At 41.7% G+C, this 22,326-nt stretch overlaps 1 protein-coding gene and 1 long non-coding RNA gene across 3 annotated transcripts in view; one reads left to right on the top strand and one right to left on the bottom strand.

The window, feature by feature from the left end:
* The window catches only part of FGGY (FGGY carbohydrate kinase domain containing), a 499,331-nt gene that overhangs the window by 432,068 nt on the left and 44,937 nt on the right, over positions 1 to 22,326 (top strand). The gene's annotated exons all lie outside the window — the stretch shown is intronic.
* The window catches only part of LOC116423736, a 99,825-nt gene continuing 95,986 nt past the window's right edge, over positions 18,488 to 22,326 (bottom strand). Inside the window, exon 4 of the long non-coding RNA XR_004234251.1 lies at positions 18,488 to 18,587. This is a non-coding gene — a long non-coding RNA (uncharacterized LOC116423736). The remainder of the gene's footprint in view (positions 18,588 to 22,326) is intronic.

Here is a 22,326-nt window from a genome sequence, read left to right as displayed (position 1 = left end):
ATTTTGCTTGGTTTTCCAGGCTAACATGCAAAAAGGGCTAAGCTTGGGGTGGGGAGTTGTTCTTGATGAGGCAAAAAAAAAAATTAAGGTCATATGACAAATGGCCTGCATTGTTGAGCCTGAAAGTAAAATTCCTAGGCCAAAATTAGACCAGTTCTATATGAGTCCAGAATTCATGCAGGGAAGAGGGGGGAGGAGGGTTTCAGGGTGGAGAGAGAGAGAGAGAGAGAGAGAGAGAGAGAGAGAGAGGAGAATATATGTTAAGGATCAAAACAATAAAGTAAAGGAAAAAAAAAGCTCTTACTCCATATCCAGCTTTCTTTCAATTATATTTTTTTTCTCTGAAAAGGAAAATAAAAAGGGAGAGTCAGTAATGGAGGTGGGAGAGAGGGAGAGAAAGTCTGTTCTAGCTCAGTGTTAGAATTACCTTTTTAAGATGAAAGTAAAAATTCTAGAAAATTCCCCTTCCAAAGATTTCACCAAGCTGAAAAGGAAACAAGCATCAAGTGCCTGCCATTTTACAAGCACATGGTTTACAAATCTCTCATTTGCTCTCACAACAGCACTGAGAGGTAGGTGCTATTATTACCCCCATTTTTCAGTTGGGGAAACTGAGGTGGGCAGAGATTAAATGACTTTCCCTAGATCACACAACTATTAAGTTAGATTTGAATATTGGTTTAATTGAAATTAGACCCCAGTTTGATTGAAGGTACGACAGCCCACCTGCTGCTTAATGGAGAAGATTTTAGGTTGTAGATGACCAAAAAGGAAGGAAGAAAGACACTGGTACCTGTGAGTCAGCTCTGAAGATGATAAGGTTCCCCCAGGGAAATCTCCAAGTAAAGCCCAGATCTCCACTGTCGGGATGTCAGAAAGGGATTTTTGTAGGTGCCTCTTGGCTCCCTTCCTACTCTGGAGTTCTGTGACTCCATGACTCCTAATTCCTCCCTGAGGCTGGTAAGGAGGAAGGATCTCGAGCTCAAATTTAAGATCTTTCATTATACTAATAGAATAAGGGATCTAGATGTGGTTTTAAAATCCAAGTAATCCAACCCCCTTCCTCTACACATTTGAAAAAATAAAAGGAAGCAGTAGTTGCAGCATCCCTGCTGCAGAAAGATGATAGAAGTGTTTTTATTTAAGGCCTGAAAGCTGAGTGTTCTGGCCAGGACTAATATTCAAAACAAAATGCCCAGTTATAGAATTCACATGTTCTTTTCTTGATGTTTTTTTTCTTCTTTCTCTCTTGGATTTGCTCTCTTGACCATAAAGTAGAAGTCATGAAATACCGCAAGGAGTCTTCCAGTTTCTCAAATCTCATTTTTATGAAGTTTGCCCTTCTTCCTCTTTGTCCCAAAGAACCATTCCATAACAAACAAGGGCACAAGCTGGCTTGGCTGTGTCAGGAAAGTACTTCAAGCTTTTCTTTGTTTGTGAATATTTTATTTTATTTTATTTTATTTTTTTACCCCATAGATATTTCCATTTTTAAATAGCTTTTTAGTTTCAAAATACATGCAAATTCCCCCTTGCAAAATCTTGGGTTGCAAATTTTTTTCTCCTTCCCTTTTCCCCAGTCCCTTTTCCTAGACAGCAAGTGAGCCAATATATATTAAACATGTGTAATATTTCTATACATATTGTCTGTGAATATTGTAATTCCTAAAACATGATATGAAAACTAGACCCAAATTGCTGCTGAAAAGGTCCTACACATAAGGATTATAGAGCAAGAATAGGAAGCCATCTAATCCAAGATTCCCCTTTTACAGGTGGAGAAACTGGGGCCTAAGGGCATGAAATGATTTGTCCAAAATCTCACAGCATCATAGGCAGGATTTGAAACCAAGTCTTCTAACTCAACAGCCTTTGGTTTTTTCATGATCCACACGATATCCGGACAAATCAGCATGTTTTAAAAATAATAATAAAACTGTCTTTTCCTCAGAACTTGCTGACTTTGCCAAAGAAGTAGAAGCCAGGAAATACCACAAGAGGACTTCAAGTTCCCCATATCTACTATTTATGAAGCTCCCACTTCTTCTTGGCCATGATGGGAGGAGGGGAAGGACGTTACAAACAAGGGCTCTTCATTTGTCCCGTGGTTTATCAGATTACTTTACCAGGCTCTCTTCTCTGGCCTTTGTAAAATATCCAAGAGTGTCTGGTGCTGTTGAGCATTTGCTATCCCCACTAAGCCTCCTGCTCTCCACGCCACCTGTGACAGTAGGTGGGCAGTTAGGAAGGATGGATCAGAGAATCAGAAATCAAGAACAAGAAAGAAACCCCCTGCTTCTAGAAGGGACTCAGAAGCCCTCCAGAGCAGAGGTGCAGCCTGGGGGCAAGACAGAAAATCAAAATGTAAGAGGGGAGTATTTAAGAAAATAAAATATCGTAGGACATAAGTAGCATACTGTGTGGTTTTCTATGTCAAAATGCAGCTGGCAGGAACCTGGAGCTGACTTTTTATTTGAGGAAACTGAGTCACAATGAGGGTTGAGTCATTTTCTTCAATTTGCTCAAGGGGGCAACCAGGACACGGAGGAGACTGGAAACCATTTCAGGAGATCATTAAAGGAAGAACAGAAGATTTTATTTTTTTTTGGGGGGGGGGGAATCTTGGAGGGCTGCCAAGAAGAAGGACCTGATTTAGATTTATGGCTCAGGTAAAATATGGAACCCAAGGATCTCCAGCTGGAAGACCTTGAAGATCATGTCCTCCAACACCTACCTCCCTTTTAGGGAAAAGGAAATTGAAACTCAAGAAAATTGCAGGAATCAGAGCATGAAATCCACAGATAAGGAAGTGGCAGTTTCATGGTCCCTGGCCAGAGCACACCCGGGCTTGGAGTTCCAGATGAAAGGAATGGGAATGTGTAGCCATCTGAGAAGACTCAAGGACAGTTCAGAAATGGGAAGGGCTATTATGGGGATCTAGGATTGGATTTCTTCTGCTTGGACCCAGAGGACAGAAGAGGAGCAATGGGTAGAAGCAGATGCAATTATTATCCCCATTTTTTTTTGCAAATGGGCAAACTGAGGCAGGCAGATTAAGTGACTTGTCTAAGCTGGTATCTGAGATTAGAATGTAACTCAGGTCCAGCTCTGTATCTGTACCACTACGTAACTGCATTACTACATACAGATAATGTCTTAAAAGCTGGGGTTACCAATACTGGCAGATATTCCCTGCCCTCAAGCCCTCATTATAATGGGGAAGATGAAACATAATGGGGAGATGGGAGATTGTAAGAGAATTCAGAACTGAGAAGGGGGGAGGGGGAGGATTAAGGTGATGACTGAGTGTAGCCAGTTTATAAAATGTCACAATCAGGAAATCAGAGTTTGGAGATCAAGGGAGCTGAAACCAAGATTTTGAGGGACATGGGAGAGCAGGTGATGGAGGTCAGGAAGCAAGTTCGGAAGTGACTGAAAAATACAGTAGAGAACAGCACAAAGTAGCATGGAGCCCTGGTTCCAGTCAAGAGAAGACCAAGACTCTTGTACCAGAGCCAGGAGACCGAGGGGCACAGTCCAAGGTTGTGGTCAGGTGGGAAGAAATAAAGAAGATGGCTGGAGTCCAGGTGAAATAGCGAGAAGATGGGCCGGAAATGGTGACTTTACTTAAACGGTATCACTCAGAACCACCTCGTGGGAACTCTCCCAAAAAGGTGTCCTTGTGGACCCAGCCAACATTCTGGGAATTCTCACTCTCAATTTTGAAGCAGGTGGATTGTCCAATCGCTTTCCCTTCTTCTTGCTCCACAAACAGTCCAATCTCTTTTCCAATCACACCTCTCTTTGCTGACATCTCGTTCTTTGGTTGTCTTTTATAATTTCTTCTTTGAAATATATTGTAGCCAGAAGGAAGGGAGTGAGATTTGGATTAAGAAATTGCAAATTTCTCCTTGAGACAAAGATGCTTCTCTTTCATATCAATATTTCCTCAGTGTCATAGTTTATCTTCCAGACCCAGAACAGCCTAATCCCTGAAGAATTGAAAATGAGAATCAAAAGAGACCAGAGAGGTTCCTATTTTGAAATTGGCTTTGAAGTTGAAGCTTTGCATCCATAATAAGATGAAATAGGGTCTACCATCATCATATTATAGTTGAGCAAACTGAGGCTCATAGAGAGTGAGAGAGATTGGCAGCATAGTGGACAATATACTGGTCTTGGAATCTGGATGGCCTGAGTTCAAATCCTGATTCAGACACTTACTGTGATCTGGGAGATGGGCAAGTTAGTTAAGCTTTCTCTCAATCTCAGTTTCCTCATTTGTAACAATACTTCTACCTCTAGGAGTACTGTGAGCATCAAATCAGATAACATAGAACATGTGTAGGCAGCTTGGTGGTACAGTGGGTAGAGCACTGGCCCTGAACTCAGTGGGACTTGAGTTCAAATGCAGCTTCATATGCGTACTAACTGATCCTGGGCAAGTCATTAAACTTTGCCTCAGTTTCCTCACTTGTAAAATGACCTGGAGAAGAAGTAGCAAATTATTTCAGTATCTCCGCCAAGAAAACCCCAAATGGGATCATTAAGAGTTAGATGTGACTGGAAATGACTAAGCAACATGGTTATTATTTATGACTGGTATTATTAATGTTATCTCTGACACACTTGAGTCTGGAAGCTTTGAATTTAGGAAAAGGACATACAAAATAACTAAGGGTAATTCTAATTTCATTAGTAATAAGGAGGGGGAGAAGGAGAAGAGCTGGTTCTAGGAAACCCCCTCCTGTTTCCCCCTTTCCTTACCCAGTGTTCAAAGGAGGAAGCTGAGGCTACAGGAATGGCTTACTCAGTGCTCTCAAGCCAGCAAGGGGCAGAGCCAAAAATCAATCTCAGGTCTTTTTGAGCCAAGCAGCCTCTGTCCACATTAGCACACTGGGTCCTGGAGAACGGACATGTGCTCCTGACTGCCTCTGCAGGCAGTGTCAAGGCAGGGGTTTTGCTGCAGAAAAACAAGGCTGTGTTTTCCAGAGTTCTTGAGCCATTCCCTTTCACCCAGTCTATGTTTATATTACTGCATGTTTCTGTTTAAAAAGAATTTTCTTTTTATAAGAACTTTTTATAAGCAATCCCTGTGTGTGTGTGTGTGTGTGTGTGTGTGTGCCATTTGCTTAACACTATACATATGTAACTTCAAACAAGAGATTCAAGAATCATAATGAAATAAACATTTATTAAACACCTACTATGTGCAAGTACTATGCTAAGTAATGAACTTTAAGAAGAAAAAAATCATCTATATAGAACTTCCATTTTATTGGTGGCTAAATCAAGAACACAGTAGATGGATACAAACGAAAGGCAGTGATAGGGTGTCATCTCAGAGGAGAGACAGCCCTAATGGGGAAACAGGAAAGGAGCCCATGTACTCCTAAGTGGTGATTGAAAAGAGGCAGGAAAGAGAGAAAACGGGAAAGCGTTCCAAGCCTGGGGTACAACCAGTACAAAGGCAGGAAGGCTGGGGATCAAGTGTCATGTACCAGGAACAGCAGCATGCCAGTTAAACTGGACAGAGAGTGATTGTATGACTGACAAGGTGTGTGTTTGGGGGGGAGGGGGAAAGGGGCTAAGACTACGAAAGGTTTCCAATGCCAGGCTGAAATGGCTGAGTTTTGGCAATAGGGAGCCACTGAAGTTTTTGGAAGAGAAGAGTTACATGATCTGACTTGTATTTTAAGGTTATCAAGGATTATGAAACATGAAGTGTATATTTTAAGTGGCTATTCATCCTCAAATGATTCCCAAGTCATATGAATTGGGCCACCAAATCCAAATTAAATCCACGTATAAATATATGTTTATAAAGATCTTCATCTTCATTTGAGGATCTTTATATCCTTGTCTTTTCTATCTTTGTCTACTTATACCTGATTCTCTTCCACACAATACTTGATCTAAGTATATTGCCCTACTGTGTTGTTGCTGCTGAGTTGTTTCAGTAGAGTTCAACTCTTTGGGAATCCATTTGGGGTTTTCTTGTCAAAGATCCTGAAATGATTGGCTGTTTCCTTCTCCAGTTCATTTAACAGATGGGGAAACCGAGGCAAACAGGTTAAGTGACTTGTCCATAGTCACACCTAGTAAGTGTCTGAGGCTGGATTTGAACCCATGAAGTTGAGTCTTTCTGATTCCAAGCCCAATATTCTATGTACTATGGTGCCACCTAGCTGCTCGTTGGTCTCTTTGCAGTTTCTCAAATAGGACATGGCCATCAGTACCATAGTTTACTACTCACTGGCTGTCTCCCATGAATGTATTATCTCTCCCTGTTAAAGATCTGAATTCCTTGAGGGGGAGGACAGGAGAGAAATTAGATTCAAATCCTGTCCTTCATACATGAGCCAGGGCAGAGGACTCTTGGATGGCTCCTAGTAGTTTAGACAGCTCCCTAAAACTTTAAGCTGAAGAGAAAGTGTAGACCACACTAGTCGAATTTCCTATCCTAAAGAAATTACCCTCCCAGCCCCTTTCCTCTGTTCTCAGAATCCAGTGCCTGTGGCTAAGCCAAACACAGTAAGTGATTAATAGTTGCTTTTTCATCCTTTGCTCATCTCTAAGGTTTCTCCCAGCCCCAAGTTTTAAAGTTTCTCAGGCTCTTTCTGTACTAAGATGTGGTGAATCCAGGAGGTAGAATGAGATGGAGGGACTTGGTCTTCCCCGATTAGTCCTCACTGGCCATCTTGCTGCTGTTTCCCAGAGATTGGGTTCCCTTCTGCCTCTGCCCAGATCTATTATGGAAGAAGCGGTATTTCCTTCTAACTTGTGATTAGCTCTGATCAGCGATCTGAAGTAAGGGCATTTCAGCCGAGGCATCCGTCCCAGGTGGTTCTGATGGCCCACAAATCAGCCGCCTCCCTCCCTGCTGGCCTTAGCGCTTTCACTTGCATTAAAAAGGAAATTAATATTTTCTCTGAGATGCTGAATTGTTTGTAGCTCCTGTAATAAATGTAAAAAAAAAAAAAAAAAGTGTTTGCTCTCAGGCTGCTGCTGCTGCTTTTAGGGCTTGGTACTAAATGTACCTCTGCTTTTCCCAGCATCCTCCTCCTCCTCCTTTCCAAGTTCTCATGGAATTGTTCATCAATGGCACCACCTGCTGGGTGTAAGGGAACATTGTATGGACTGGAAAAGGTCTTGCTCTTGATTATGTTTCCCTTTCTTTTAGAAAATTTGGAAGAAACGCCTCATATCTGTGAACAAATTTGGATGTGAGAAGGCTGTAGTGGGATGAGTCAGAAATAATTCCTTCTCTCTGGGTCTCAGTTTCCTTTTTTTTTTTTTTTTTTTTTTTTGGTAAAGTGAGAGTTTGAATCGGCACATAATCCTTTAAGTTCACAAATCCAGAGCTGGAAGAGATTTAGACAGTGCCCTTGCAATGTGCTCCAATTGACTGTCTAATGAGCTGATTTACACCTCAGAAATCATCCAGTGTTTCAAATCAGGGCTTGATTTATTGCTTTGTTGATTCTAGACTTAAGAAAGTGATGAATGAAATGTTAATAAATGCAGATTAAAGTTAAAAGTATGTCCTGCATGGTGGTATAGTGGATAGGGTGCCAGGGCTGGAGTCCCAAACACTCATTTTCCGAAGTTCAAATCCCACCTAAAACATTTATTAGCTGAGTGACCCTATGCAAGAAATTGGGTTCTATTCTGCCTTGTTTGCCTCAGTTTCCTCATTTGTAAAAATGGGCTGGAATAAGAAATGGCAAACCTCTCTAGTGTTTCTGCCAAGGAAACCCCAAATGGAGTTATGAAGACTGAAATAACTGAACAACTGAATGATTGAAATAACTGAATAACAAATGTCTTGCATACTCTCCACCCCAACCCCAGGGAGCTGATCATTAAGCATTTTAATAATGTTTACTTGTGATTATAGTCCAGTCCAGATTTACAGAAAGGGCAAATGGAAGCCCAGAAGGATTTAGAGAGTCATAATCTAGAAGGAAGTTCAGAGATTAGTATCTCCTGTAACCCTCTCATTGCACAGAAGGAGGAACAGAAGCCCCCCTCAGAGGGTGTCAGGCAAGCTGTAGACTCAGATACCTTGAGAAAGAAGACTTTTTTAATGTCCCTCACTGAGTTCATGGTCTCTTCTAGACCTAATATTCCACTCTTTCTTTTGGAAAGTTTCCTGTTTTGATTGATTGTTTTATATCCTATTTGTTTGTGAGTCTATCCCTCTCCCCTCCCCTCCCCTATCCAGGAAGCAAAGAAAGATGAAAAAAGAAAAAGAAAAAATTAATTCTCAGTCACGCCTCCTTTTGTACACTGAAGAGAGAGAGAGAGAGAAATGTTTTCTCAACTCTTCTCTTGTCGTACACCATGATTCCATGAAAGTATAAGGAACAGAGAAAGAAAATGCTCTGTCTCCTCTTTGAAGTAAATATACCTGAGCTTAGAGAAAGAGTATGGATCAGGAGTGTTCCAGTGTTGACTTTACCACTAAGCTCAGTTTCCCCGTTTGTAAAATCGGGGTGTTAATATTTGCTTTATCCACAGATAATGTATGTGAGAGTGCTTCATATCTCTAAAATAGGACCTATACATTCATTCTTTAAGGTGCGGGCAGTTGTATCTGAGGTTCTAATCATAATGGCATTTATATAGAACATCAAGGTTTATAAAGCACATTAAATATATCATCACATTTTATCCTCACAATAACTCTGGGATGCAAAGTATTATTACTATCCCCCTTAACAACCTTGTTTAAAAACCTTGTTCAGGGTCACACAACCAGTAAGTGTTTGAGATTGAATTTCAGCTCATTCCTTGCGGGTCCAATGCTCTATCCACTGCACCATCCAATCGCGGTTTGGGGGCCCTTGGCTGGCTGCACGGCCTCCATAATGTTCCAGAATAGATTAATAGATTAAAATATATCTGTGAAATACTTAACAAATAAAAATCCAACAGAAGATAGATGACATTAATATGTGGATGACTGCACGGTTTGGGGGTCCTGTTTCTAATTGAGTTAGAAACTGTTGTCTTGATGTTCTGGGGGCAGGAAGGGGCTTCTCCCCACCCCCCATGGCCTGCTTTGTTGAGCCCTCCAGCCATGGGTGAGTGCCTCCCAGAGCTAAGAAACATTTTCTTTTGCTGTTATTTTCTCCCCTTCCCAGGACTAGGCTCCATCCATCTCCCCGAGTCCCTGTATCCACAACTGATAGACGGATCCTGATTGGCCATTTCTCACGCAGCCTTTTCCTTAGATGGCATATTCATAGCACTCCTAAAATAGGCCGCAGCATACGCTGGATGGTAATACAGTGCTGAATCTTTAAGAGATAAAAAAGTTGCTCAAGATAGGGACTTTCACAGCGCTAAAGTAAATGCTTCCTCTTAATCAGCTTCAAGAGTCATCTTCAAATAAACACAATTAAAAGTAATAACAGCAATAATAGCAAGTATATATATATATATATATATATATATATATATATATATACCTTTTAAATATATCTTATTTGATCCTCACAATAATCCTGAGAGGGAAGAATTATTATTATTCCCATTTACAGGTGAGTAAACTGAGGTAGGTTGGTTGATTGACTTGCCCACATCACATGACTAAAAGAGTCTGAGTTTGGATTTGAACTAATATATTCCTAAGTCCAGGTCTACCACTCTATCCATTTTGTGGCTTTCTGCCAAGATGGGTTGGTAAATGTTTAACAATGGCCTCTCCCTGCCAGGAATAAACAAGCAAACGACTTAATGAATGAGTGACTAAATAAATCTCTATGCATATGATTACACATATGGATAACAACATACTCTTAAGTTGAATAGATATTATTAACATTTTCTCCATCACTTTCTTAAGTCTAGAGTGACAATGGAGGCCACTAAGTCTTCCGTTTCTGAGGTGAGAATTTTGCAATCGAGTGTGTCCATAAGAGTTGACCCTACCCTCACACTTCAGAAATGATGGGAAGGACCTTGGCTAGTGAGCTTGACTGCCAGCTGTGGTAGCTATGGGCTTTCTGAACGTGGCCAGCCTCTAAAAGCAAGGAGCCAGAAAAAATAAATTATAGGAAAACAAATTGGGTCATGAGTCATTGGACTTCTCTTGCACTAACCGCTTGGTTTATGTCTCCAATGAGCCAAGGGTAGGAGAATGTAAGATGCTCTTTAATTGAACTCTGCTCTGATTTGGGGAGATTCAGGAGCAAAGTATGTGTCTGGTAGACCCCCGGCTCAATTCCATATACACATTGAACTTATGTTTACAAAGTCTGATGATGATTTGTTATTGCTTTTGGATTTGTGTTGTGTCTTTTGTCAAGATGAAAAAGATTGTGTTTGTCGGGGATTTTGCTTTTCTGAACACATGGAAGAACACACAAAGAGGGGGTGAACAGCACAGAAATGGGTCTTTCTGGGGGGATGAATGTCCAGGCAGGTGTGTGAGGGCCGCTTGAGGGAGGAGTGCTGAACTTAGAATCGGCTCAAAGAAAGGACAATAGTTAGCTAAGAGAAAGAAGTAGAGCTGGCAAAGAGAGCTTGAAAGTACATAAAAGAGAGGCGAACTATTCCATTTGGTCCCAGAGGGTGGAAGTTGCAAAGAAACAATTTTAGGATGGATTGTGGGAAATTTTTTCCTAATAATTAGAGCTGTCTGCCTTCAAAGGGGACATTTTCCCCCTTTGGGCAAGTCTTGAGCAAAGACCAATGATTTGTTGAATATAGTATGAGTAGAATCCTTCTTTGGGGATAAGAAGAATAGATGGCTGGCTGGTGATATCCATTCTAATTAAACACCCCATGACTTGGCTCTGAGTTCCAGTTCCCTTACTTAGTAACTGTTCAGTATTTTAATGTGTGTCCCACTTTTGGCAACCCCAATTGGAATTTTCCTGGCAAAGATACTGGAGTGCTTGGTCATTTCCTTCTCCAGCTCATTTTACAAATGAGGAAACTGAGGCAAACGGGGTGAAGTGATATATCCAGTGTCTAGTAAGTATTTAAGACTGGATTTGAATTCAGGAATTCCCAGTTCTAGATCTGGCACTATGGTGCTTCCCAGTTGCCTGCTTAGTAACTGAAGACTCTTAAAAAGCTGTTTATATTCATATTGTCTCCCCCCATGGAAGGAAAGTGCCTTAAAATCACTGGTCATTTAATAACTTTGCATTTGCATCCCCAACACTCGGTTGTGGGTGTTTAGTAAATAATATTGCTTGGTGATTGATGAACCTCTGTAGGCCTCCTGATCTACAATATGGGGATGCTCATTTGCTGAACAAAGCCCTTTGTAAAACTTAAAGCAGAAAAAAATGGAAATAAATTTTATATGAACATTATTATCTGGGAGGGAGAGATAGAGTGCCTTTGGTTTATGTGGGAGAAGGAAGAATTAAAAGTATAAAGGACTAGTGAGTAAAAAGACCCTTACTGAGTACTTGCTGTGTGTCAAACACTGTGCTGTGTGTTTACAAAACTGGCAAAGTCCCTGCCCTCAAGGAGCTTCTGTTCTAAGAGGAGGATAAAATACACATAGGGGAGGTGAGACCAGAGATGATGTTTTGGTGTATGGTGAGAAAAAATATATACGTTGGCTCCTCTTATTAGCACAGTTGGGACAGAGGGTTGATTTGGTCCTGAAGAGTTAAGGGTGGAGAATTGTAGGAGAATGGCCAAAGTGAAGCCATCCAGGACATAATGGGTCACTAGAGGGGACCCCAGGGCAACAGCTCCAGGGCCAAAAGGCTTCACTGACCTTCCATAGCCTGGACTGTAGAAGATGGCCCATGAGAATGTAGGTTGAGATAAAGCTTTCTGCTTAAAGGGTTCTTGGTGCAAATACGACCATTTGATTCCAAGAGAATGATGGAAGTCTATTTGAGAGCTGTGAGGAAAGAACTAGGAGAGAAGGGAGACACTGAGGATGAGTAGGGAAGGTGGAGAGATCAATGGGTAAGTCCTCAGAGGAGGCAGGTGAGGCTGAAATCAGTGCTATGAGTAAAGGCATAGATGTTGACTAAGAGTAGAGATGCCATTCCCTTCCTCCTTTTTCCTTCCATCCCATCATCCCTATGGTGATAAGGGGATTTGCCATGGGCAGTACAAATTAATGATCGTGTTTTTGTCGGGAGAAGAATTTAGATCTGTGATTTCTTGCTGGTAGGGAGCTTGCCAAGGCTCGACCTTAGGTCTTTCTGACTCAGAGATCAGCTCTTTCCTGATGATACAGTCCAGTCCCTAAGTTCTCTTCTGTCTCTTACAGAACAGGAAACTGAGGTTCAGAGCAGAGGCCTTGCTTAGGATCATATGTTAAATCAGATCATAGAATTCGTAGTTGGAAAGGAACCTCAGAGGGCACGTAGTTCAATCCCTTTATTTTACAGATGAGTAAATTGAGGCTCAGAGTAGGAATCTGTTTTAGATCCAATACTCAGTGAACATCATAGAATTCAGAATTGTAAAGTCCCTGAGGAGCCATCAAATTCAATCATTCTACAGTTGGGGAAACTGAGGTCCAGGGGTCTGAGTCACATAAATATTAAGTGGCAAATTTGATATTTGAATCTTGGTCCTCAGAGTAGAGCCTGAATGATGACAATATAAAACTCCTGTGTGGCTGATTAACCACTGAGACTCAAGTGGAGAAATAATTTATCCAATATTATAAAAGGAAATAATGGCAGAGCTAGGACTCAAACTTAGATCTCTCCCCCTTAATCCTGTAATATTTTATTTTCTCTTTCTTTCTTTCTTTCTTTCTTTCTTTCTTTCTTTCTTTCTTTCTTTCTTTTTTTGTGAGATCATCAGGATTAGCTGACTTACCCAAGATCACACAGCTAATAAGTGTGTCTGATTCCAGAGCTGGTGCTCTATCCATAAGCTGCCCAACCCTATAATCTTTCAACTTAAACATCCTCCCTGACTTTCCTCTGAATTCCTCCATACACGCCTGCTATTCTAATCATTGATTAAAAAAGAGAAAATTCAAAATCTCAGGGACAGTTTTTGGGGTGAACGCCTGGTCCATCACTGGTCCCAACTGCACTGCTGTGCTGAGAGGGCACGAGGGCACAGTGGGCTGCAGAGTGTGCCCTAGTGCATGGAACTCTGGGCTTGAAATCCTGAAGGCTCATCTTGATGAGTTCAAGTCCCATTTCAGATACTTCAGTTGTATGACCCTGGGCAAGTCACTTAATCTTATGTGCCTCAGTTTCCTCATCTGTAATAGGAACTGAAGAAGGAAATGGCCAAGCCCTCAAGTATCTCTGTGGAGAAAATCCCAAATGGCGTCATGAAGAATCAGCCAGGACTGAATAATGACCGAGCAACAATGAGAAAGAGCCCGATATTGGGCATTAGTCAAGAACTATTACTATGAGCTGGCACTGCATTAAGTATATATGGCACATAGTAAGTGTTTGACACTGTCAAAGATTAGCAAATAGAGATCCAGAGATAGGGCAGTGAAGAAAGGCAAAAACAGTCTTGCTTCCAAAGGGCTCCCATAACTCACCGTTCTTATGCTCGCCACTTCTGGGATCCTGGACTAATCACTTCCTCCCTCCCAATCTCAGTTTCCCTTCCTGTTAAATGAAGGGCTCCATAAGTTTTGCTTCAATTCTAAATGTGGGATTAGTGGTCCCTGGGAAGCCTCAGGCCATTCCAGATACTACGTCACTGCCAGCCCACAGAAAAGCCACGGCCTCCAGCTCATGGCTCGGACCTGAGGCGAGGGTCAGGCCAGTGCCAGAATGAGCCGAGGTGGGCGTCTGGATCATCAGCAGGAGCAAGGGCAGCTCATGCTGGGGAGGAGCCCAGGGCTGACCTTTGCAGGACTGCCCCCATTGAGAACTGGGTTACTGGCCCAGGCTCCAGGGAAGGCTCTGGGCAGCCTTTGTGGCCAAACAAGGGGCCACTTCTGACTGGACTCAGTGTGCTGTGCTAAGTATAAACCCAAACACGGCCACGAATGAATGGAGCCCCACAGACCGCTGGGCTCGCAGTCCCCGCGGGGCTGCCTGTTGCAGGACACAGCACTATGGCCGGTCTGTTCTCGGGGAAGAGTTTAACACTTGCCCTGAAAAGGCCGGAGTGTGTGCCGAAGCCACCCAGTTATATTTTTAATTTGGCTCATTATTGCCTGGAGTCAAATATAGAATGAGCATTTTGGAGCTGGAAGGGACTCTGGGGATAATTGAGACACAGGCCCAGAATGTCACAATTGTGGTAGGATGACAAGGGCTGCTCCAAGAGGCAGCAGAAAACCAGTTTCCAATTCCATTTGAACCCAAGTTCAAATTCAGCCTCAGATATTGACCCAGCTGAATGACATTGGGAAAGTCACTTAAATTCTATTTTGCCTCAGTTTCTTCACTATTAAATAGGGAAAATAATAGGCCCATATCTCGTAAGGTCTTTGTGTGTGTGTGTGTGTGTGTGTGTGTGTGTGTGTGTGTGTGTGTGTGTGTGTATGTGAGAATTTTAATGAGATAACATTTGTAACATACTTAGCATAGTTCCTGACACATAGTAGGTGCTTAATAAATGCTTATTTCCTTCCTCCTTTCTTCCAGTTTCACTCTGACACATATGTGGTGAGGGGCAGATTAGAGGCAACTAAGGGGTGTCACAGTGCACAGACTGCCAAGCCTGGAGTCAGAAAAACTCCTTTTCATGAGTTCTGTCCTCAGACAGTCACTACTGTGTGAGCCTGGCCAAGTCATTTCATCCTGTGTGCCTCAATTTTCTCATCTGTAAAATGAGCTAGAGAAGAAAATGGCAAATACTAATCTCTTCAAGAAAACCCCAAATGGGGGTCATGGAGAGTCAGATGTGACTGAAATGACCAAACAACATGGGAAGATTATTCCGTCTCTCTCAGCCTGTTTCCTTAATTACAAAATGGAACCCCAAGAAGGCTACAATTAAGTGCAGATAAATTTTTCTTAATTATTATTACTAATGTATTTAAAGTGAGCCTTAAACCTTAAAATATTCTTATACATCATGTACTTTTATCTAGGCCTACCCCCTCATTTTACAGAGGAGGAAATTGAGGTCTGTAGAAGGGAAATGAATTATTGTATTATAGATTTAGAGCTGGAAGAGACTGTGGAGACCATTGACTTCAACCCAATCTTTTTTGCATATTAGAAAATGGAATCTAAGTGTCTTCTCAAATCACATTGTCAGGATGGAACCCAGATCTCCTGCCTCAGTGTGTTTGTGTTCTGTTTGTGTTTGCGTTCTGCCCACCTCCTCTCTGTAGCTTTTGTCATGATTTTTGTTATATCCTCTTATTTTAAAGATAGATTCCTTCCATCTTCTCCATCTGTATCTGGTTGAGAATTTCCTTTCCTTCAAGATCCATCGTAGATGTTTCCTCCTCCAGGAAGCCTTCACTTACCCTTTTGACTGGTCAAAATGGACTTTCCTTCCATAATTCTCATTGTAAAATGGTCTGCTCCTCTTTGGTCCTTTTAGGGCCATACTTGTAGATCTCACATTTTCCTACCTCACTAGACTATAAGCTTCTTGTGGGACTATATACATATGTGTGTATATATATATATATATATATATATATATATATATATATATAAAAGCTTTCAGTGGGAGGTGAGGGATAATCTAAGGATCACTTAATGAGGCCGAGGAACTGGGGAGAAGAGGGGACCTGAAATAAAAAGCATCTGCTTTTTAATTTTGTACTGGGAGCTCTCCTGTTTACCTCTCTTCATCCCTAATGACTTCTTTTATTCTATTTGTCTTTTTAACCATTCTCAAGTTTCTTGTCATGCTTTCTGGTGAGTGCACAGAATTCTCTGCTGTTAGGCAGTGATTGACTTTGTTGGGTAGTTTATTTGTTTAGCGAGCTTTGTTTCCCCTTCAGCACTGGCTCAGTCTTCCTTCTGGTTTTCAGGATCCAACAGATCATACCCAACACGTTCCCATGTTAGCTGGTGGGCTGGGATTTAATTGGAGGTTGTTATGCTTGTCACCCTATAGTTTTAGATTCATTACTTCTTTTATTTCATTTTCTGGCTCTTCCCTTTTGCTGGTAGTTAGGGCCCCCAGGACTGGTGTGTGAAGCTGCTTCAGTCCCCTCACTTTGGGCAATGGAGGGTTTACTCACTACTCTGAGCACCTGCAGTGGGGACAGGAGTGGTTCCCATTGGGATCTGGCTCCCTTTCCTTCAGGCCCATCGCAGCCACTCTTGTTCTAGGGTCAGGGCAACAGGGGGGCTTCCTTCCCTCTGTGATGCAAGTAAGTGAGCTTAAGTTCCTACTTGGGGTGGAGGCCAGTGGGGGAGAATTGCTGAGGGAGCATTCTATGACTCAGTTTCTGTCCTGGTGATTAAGCAAGCTTTTCTTGCTAAGGGTTTCAGGTCTCTCTTGTGGATTTCTTGTGGTACATAATTCCTGTTCTGGGAGGTCAAGGTGGTGGAGGCTTGACTGATCCAGCTTCTTGGGATCACATGACCCAGACTTGCTCCACCAGTGCTCTTCTCATTGACCAAATCTAATGATCTTTTTTCTTTTCTTCTTTCTTGACCTCTCTTAAGCCTTTCATACCTGTTGACCAGCCTCTCGTCCTATATACTCTATACTCTGAATGTCCAAGGATCCTTGTTTGTCCATCTGTCTCTCTGTTTCTTGCTGTCTCCCTGCCTTTCTGTCTCTCAGTTTGTGTGTGTCTCTGCCTCTGTCTCTGTCTCTGTCTCTCTCTGTCATTCTCTATTGTATCTTTTTGTCTCTGTCTTTCTGTCTCTCTCTGTCTTTGTCTCTATGTCTCTGTCTCTCTATTTCTGTCTCTGTCTCTGTCTCCTTCTGGGTATCTCTCTCTCCATCTGTCTCTCTATCTCTCTCCCCAGGGAGAGAGAAAGAAACTGTTTTTTTGTCTCTCAGTTTATGTGTCTCTCTCTGTCTCTGAATGTGTCTCTGTCTCTGTCTCTGTGTCTATCTCTCTGTCTCTGTCTCTCTCTTCCCTTCACCAACTGCCTATTGGGCATTTCACATTGCATTTCCCTCAGATAATTCATGTTCGTTGTGTCTAAAACTGAATCCCCAGTCTTTCCGTCAAGCCCTTCCCTATTCCTATGGAAAGGACCCACCATTCTCACAGCATCCCCATTCATAAGCTCAGTGTCCTCCCCTGCTCTTCCCCTGGCTCAGCCTAAGCCAGGTGCTGCCAAACCTTGTCTCTGCTCACAGCATCTCTCGTGCACTCTCCCTTCTCTGCACTCACCCAGTGATTGCCTTAGATTGGACCGTCCAACTCCTCACTCCTCCCTGCTACGATAGTGACCTTCACCTTGCTCTCTCTGCCTTCTCTCTCTTCTCTCTGATCCATTCTCTGTGTGGTTGTCAAAGGTATTGTAAGTCACAGATCTAACTGTCACTCTCCTATTCAGCAAACTCCCTAACTTCCTATTGCCTCTGGGATCAATGATTAACTCCTCTGTTTGCCATTTAAAGGCCTTCACAGCCTGGCCCCAGTCTACCTTTCCTAATTTCTTCACTGTACTTGCTCATAGACAGCACTCCATTATAGGTACTTGCATACTAGCATCCCATCACACCCATGATGCACTTGGTCTTCAGTCCTATTTATTAAAGTCTAATTCCCTTTAAGGCCAGTTCCAGCGCTACCTCCTTCAGGAAGCCTTTCCTGATTCCTTCAAGAGTTCCAAAAATTCCCTCTAGGATCATCCCATTTCTGCTTTGTAGATTTATAAAGGTCCTCTTTGATTCGAGAGACACAGAGACACTCCCATCTTGCTCAGCTTTCATTTTCCATCATCTTTCAGTCACTGCTTCCACTCAAGAAAAGCTACACTTCCCATCAACCCCTTTGTCAATAAGCAGCTACCTTTATATACCTATATATTGTCTTCCCCAGTAGACTATAAACTCCTTGAGGTCAGAAACTGTCTCCCTTTAGCATTTGTATCTCTCTTAACTAGTACAGTATATGACATATCCTGGTGAGACAGACGGAGAGACAGAAACAGAGACAGAGAGAAAGAGACAGAGACAAAGAGAAAAAAAGAAGGAAAGAGAGAGAAAAAGAAAGAAAAAAAGAAAGAATGCAAGAGAAATTAAGAAAAGATGAGAGAGCAAGCTCTTCAATAGAGGCTCAGGATTAAACTTCTTTTTAGCAGCTACACACTTAAAATGAAATAGAATTCAGAATACACACTAATATCTGGGAATAAAAGTAATTATTTTAAAAATACTGACAGAAAATAAACAAAATTTAAAGAGAGCAGAAAATCCCAAGTACGTAATGTCAGGCAGGTGAGACAAAAGATGGGGATGAGGTAGAGAGAGGAACAGTCCATCAGATCTCAGTAGCACTGACAGTTAGAAAAGAACGGCATTTGAGTAAGGAAGATCATTGCATAAGAGAGTCAAGGAACCAGATAAAACTCCAACTGCCTGTAATTATATAAGATCACCTAGTGGCTGGTGATGGGGCTTTTCCACTTACCCCCAGGTCTTTCTACTGCAGTGCTCATTAGTTCTTGAGATTCTCCTCCCACATCTTGCCCAGCTTTCACTTTCCATCACCTTTCAGCCACTGCTTCCTCCTAAAAAAAAATTATATTTCCCATCAGCCTTTGTCAAAAAGCAGCTACCTTTATATACATTATTGTCTTCCCATTGTTTTCCCCAATAGACAATCAGGTCTTTAAGGTCAGAAAGTATCTTCCTTTAGTATTTGTATCTTCCTTATCTAGTATAGTACATGACATCCTGGTACTTGATAAATGCTCATAATTGCTTGATCATTATGATCAGGATGAAGAAGATTCAAATGAAGAATTATATCAATGTGGGCTGAGACAGTGTCTAAAAATGACACTGGGAAGCAAAGCATCTGTGGTTGTATGTGTCACGAGCTGTCAGAGAAAAGTAGCCCAACCTGAAAAAGAGCTTAGAGATCCCTTTTCTTCAGAATAAATCTAGATTTTAGTGAACACCAAGAAAGATCTAGGATAAAAGAGTCCGTTGATAATGAAGGGCTGAATTTCTGGGGGGATGGGGATATGACAACTAGTACTGATATTTCTGATGCTGATTCCCTCACTGATACTGGATGTATTGCATGTTGTGAAACTCAGGATATATATATATATATATATGTATGTATATATATAATATATATATGATGTATGATATAATTGATCCATAAATACGGATCAATTATAGAGAGACAGATAAATCATAGATACTAATGGGTTTGCTGTACTTGGTAGCAAGACCTGGCTTGTAGACACAATGTCCCCACATCCTTGGGAGTGGCCTCCAGGGGGTCAGAGAGGCAGTAAGCACATCAGTCAGCTGGCCCCGTAGCCAAGGGAAGAAACATTTCCATAGGATGTCAGCTCCTGGAGAAACCACCAGAGTTAGTGCTCACTTTGCTTCCCCTATGCAAAGAACTCCACAGAGAGTCAGCCTGAGGATCCAGCGTGGCCCTGTAGTGAGCTCACAATCTCATAAGAGCAATAACCCAGATTGAAATAAAAGAAAAGTACAAGAGGCACTTGTTGAATGAAATGGAGCGTGTGTTAGGAGGAGGCACAAGTCTGCCTTTGTACAGCCCCCATCTGTTGTTCATGGCTCATCTCTCTGAGTCACAGTTCTTAATCGTAAAGACTTCCGGTAGTTAGCCAGGGGAGGAGGAGACAGGAGGAGAAATCCTTCCAGTGATACCCTCTAGGAGTTCACCATTGACACTGACTTCCCCCAATCTTCAAGTCAACCTTGCTGCCATCATCACCATTATGGAAGATCCTGGCGGTCTTTTCAGTGGACAGACACGGATCTAGAGCCTTTTACAGAGAGATGGAACACCTCGACCTAGGATTTTATTAGAGCCAGGGGCTCCTGGGGGAGTCATCCTCCCTCTCCAATGCACCCTAGTTATTTGTCTGCCTTCTTTAGTCTTAGAGACTTGCTTTGAGGAGGTTGAATGATTTGTACAACATCCCACAGCCAAGATATGTCAAAACCAGAGCTTAGATCCAACTCTTCCTGCTGTCAGATGAATTTTCTGTCCACTACTACAGGCTGTAGAGATGATATATTAGATAGCTAGCTAGACAGAAAGACAGACAAGGAGAAAGACTGACAGATAGAGAGATAGATAGATAGATGGATGGATGGATGGATAGATAGACAGATTGATACTGGTGGTGGGTAGATAGATAATTACTTGTGAATAGATATTGATTGATATTAATAGATAATAGACAATTATTGATACTGATAGATACTGATGAATAAATATTGATCAATTTTAGAGAGACAGATAAATCATAGACACTGATGTGTAGGTATAGATAGATAGAAACTGACATAGATAAATAGATAGATATTGATGGATAGATAATCTGCTGAAGAGCTACCAGTTTTTGTGCTCAGAATTAACAGGCCTTATGCGAGCTTCAGGGGCAGGGGCAGGGGCATTAAACTGTAGCTTCTCTCACTGAACCAAGCCCCAGCCCCCCACTCTGGGGATGAGCTCCACAACATTTGGCGATTCACCAAAGTCATTTGACTGTTAGTAAGTGATGGAAAATGAAGTGGATGTTTCCACTTCCTCACTACCCACTCGCTCTTCCATCTCTTGCAAATCCGGCTTCTGCCCCCACGCCTCTGCTGAGGCTGCTCCCTCAAAGGTCACCAGTGACCTTCAGATCGCCAACGCCTTTTGCCTTTCTCCAATCCTCACCCCCTTGACCTTCCGTAGCATATGACACTGTTAGCCTCCTACTGCTATTACATTCACTCTTTTCTCCCTGGCTTCAGAAATACTGAAAGCTCTTGGCTCCATGCCATTAACCCCTCCTTTTCTGCCTCTTTTACAGGTGTCTGATCTTCTGAACCTCTTAGATATGGATTTTCCCCCAAGATTTCTCCTGGGCTTTTCCCCTTTCTTGCTCTTTTCTCATCCATATTTTCATCTACACAAATGATTTCAAAACCCCATCTTACATCACCCCCTAAGATTTTCCATGGACATTCAAGTGAAAAAGAGAGAACAGGTTTTGGAATTAGAAGATCTGGGTTCACATTTTGGTGACACGGCTATACCATAAGAGAATTAGACTCAGTGACCTCTTTTTTCCAGCTTTGAATCAATCATCCTTTGATTTCCTCCCCTCCCACCCCCACAATCAATGTCATCGCCTTTCTAATTTCTTTTTCTACCATTCAACATGGCTCTCACAATTCAAAATTTTGGGGTTAACCTATTATTTCCTTCTCTCTCCCTCCCCAGACATAATGACTTGGCTATTCCACATCCACAGCATTTCTTAGGTATTTTTCTTCCTCTATAGTCCTACCATTGCTTCTACCTCAACCCAAATCCAATATTGCATATTGTATATGCTTTTATTGCCTTCTAAGAAGCTGAGAAAATGGTTTGCACTGATGAGAAAGAGCAGAAAATTTGGAGTCAAGAAATTGGGCTTTGAATCCATTGGTGATTTCAAATTTGGAACCATGGATTCAATACTAGAAGAAATCTAGGAATCCCTTAGGTTCAACTCTCTCATTCTATGGATGAAGAAATTGAGGCACAGAAAGATCAAGTGATTTGTATGTGGTTATCTATGCATTTAATAAATGTCTAAGCAGTTCATTGTCCTATCCCCTCTACTCTGTTGTCCCTAAGCCTCATTTGCCCCGTGTATAAAATGAAGGGATTGGATTTCAAGGCTTCTTAAACCTTTCCTACTCATGACCCCTTTTTGCAGAGAAAATTTTGTGTGATCCCAGGTACATAGTTATATAAAATAGATATACAAATAAAATATTTACTGATAATAAATCATAATTTTGAAACCTCACATTGTTATGAAACCCCACATGGGGTTATAACCCAGTTTAAGAAGCTTTGGATTAAATGATATATTAAGACCGTAATACTTCCATGTAAGCTGGGAAAACTGAGAGGCAAACATGAGGAGACATTCTGGGCAGAGTGGGATTGTTAGATCAAAAGTGTGAGAAAGGAAGATGGAAGGCTATATGAGAGTATCAGTAAGTAGGCTAATGTGTCTGTAGTTCCACTGAGAAATTATAATAATATATCATGATGTACAGAAGCTTATTAGCACCTGTAGTTATTTTGGGGGCTTTGACTGGATTTTTCCTCTAAGTTAATTCTAATAATTGGTCTCCAGATAATTCTTTCTTAAGTAACATCATTTTAACTCTATCAAGTATATTCTCCTTGGGAAGAAATGTAATAATCAGGCATCAATCATTTTCTGAAAGACTTATTTTATTAAGAATTGTAAATGGTCTAGAAATCCT

The sequence above is a fragment of the Sarcophilus harrisii genome, chromosome 4, assembly GCF_902635505.1.
Source record: "Sarcophilus harrisii chromosome 4, mSarHar1.11, whole genome shotgun sequence".
In the NCBI taxonomy this organism is placed as follows: domain Eukaryota; kingdom Metazoa; phylum Chordata; class Mammalia; order Dasyuromorphia; family Dasyuridae; genus Sarcophilus; species Sarcophilus harrisii.
The sequence above is the reverse complement of the archived record's forward strand: the minus strand, read 5'-3'. Positions and strand labels throughout refer to the sequence as shown.